Below are 1,846 nucleotides of genomic sequence, written 5' to 3'. Positions count from 1 at the left end.
GATTATCTTTCTAATGGGTGAGGAGGGTGAGTATGTGACCTCTATTTTACACAAAAAAGATTGGCCAATTTAAATAAGCCAGAAACTTACCAAAGGAAGTGTGTTTTTAGGGGGTGAGTTGCGAGGGGCCTTGAGCGGTGGTGGTGGTGGTGGTGGTGGTGGTACCTATCCATTTCTTCAGTATGATACACTCCTTTTTATTTACAGTACATATAACAAGGATATGTGTGTGTGTGCATGCCTATGCTCTCAAACTAATTGAGATATTGACTTCAGAAAAGTACCAAAGTACAGAATAAATCCATAGTAATTGCCAATATTTCTATATAACAATAAAAGCCTGGGGAATGATAGAATGAGAAACACCACTGAAATAACTATAACACACAAAATAACTGGGAATGAACTGATGAAGAAACTCTCAAGACTTCTAATGCGATTACAAAACCTACTTTCAGAAATATATAAGAAAACCAATTGGGATATTAATTGCTTATGGTTGAATTGCACAAATAAAACAAAAATGAAGATTTTCCTAAATTAATTTACAGGTTGTATACTATATCAGTCAAACTACTAAGGGAATACTTTGTATTTTGTCTAGACAAAATACAATTCATTTGGAGAAGAGATGTTTAGATGATTAAGGGAAACTGGGAGAAAAAAGAATGAAGAGGAAATAGTACTTCTAAATTGAAAATTATTATAAAACTAATCATAAAAACTTTAGATCAGTGGAACACACTAGATAAACAAGTAACGGGAGAAAAAAATCAGACTGAGCTGCCCATTTGGTTTGACCACTTTGAAAACCATTTGGAATCATAGAAGAAAAGTTATTGAACTCATGGATTTTACTATTGGGCACAGATCCTACCCCAAATTGATAAAGGCTATATTACATATTATACATATATTTATATGTGTGTTAAATTTTATTACATGTAATATATTCCCTATAAACCTAGGTTTGTAGTTCTAGAACTGATGGCAATGGGGCCATCTAGTCCAATACTCATTTCATTTTATTAATTCTGGAGCAGGTCTATAAGTTTTGTAGTCTAGAAAGCTTCTGGTGAAGGACTTCTACCACTGTAAATTGGCATCTCTACAAGTTATAGTCTTTAGAGAGTTGTCTCAGGACACTAAAATGTTAAGTGATTTACCTAGGATGAAACAGCCAGTAGATGATGATGGTAGAGTTTGAAGTCCATGTCTTTCTGATTGAGGTCAGCTGTTTATCCACTATATCCAGTTGCCTCTTCACACTCTCCATTTTCTAGATGAGAAAATTCATCTTCCTAGGGAAGTTAAATGACTTGGCCAATGTCCCACTCCCCCAATCCTTAGAGCATACTGAGGTAAACCACAGTGAGCTGTAAAACTTACCAAATCCTTCCCTTTACTTCTCTCCTTTCTACCAGCTGGTAAGAGCTCTGGAAGGTGGGAAGGAGAGCCATCCTTGCTAGAGCAAATCTCAAGCTTTGCCATTTATGGATTTTTTTAGGGTTTTTTTTTGCATGGCTATAAAGTGTCTTAACATGTGACCATTAAGGGAAAAAGTAAATTGCTTAACCCTATTAATAAGGGGAATATGAATAAGAAGGAAAGTTTCCAAATGATGAAAAAAAATTAAAGGCAAAAATGAGAGATTTTTCTTACTCTGTCTCCCTACTTTCTCCCGTTCCTCTCACCACCAAAATGGAGTGTGGTTTATAAGTTGGCCACCAGATGGTGGTCTATCAACACAAAAATATCCTATTTCCACTTGCAAGCTTGCTGAAATCCGTAAACATTTATTGTCTACCCTGTGCTAGATAGGCACTGTGCCATGAGCTGATGATCC

Source organism: Macrotis lagotis, chromosome X (genome assembly GCF_037893015.1).
Source record: "Macrotis lagotis isolate mMagLag1 chromosome X, bilby.v1.9.chrom.fasta, whole genome shotgun sequence".
Classification (NCBI taxonomy): Eukaryota; Metazoa; Chordata; class Mammalia; order Peramelemorphia; family Peramelidae; genus Macrotis; species Macrotis lagotis.
The sequence above is the reverse complement of the archived record's forward strand: the minus strand, read 5'-3'. Positions refer to the sequence as shown.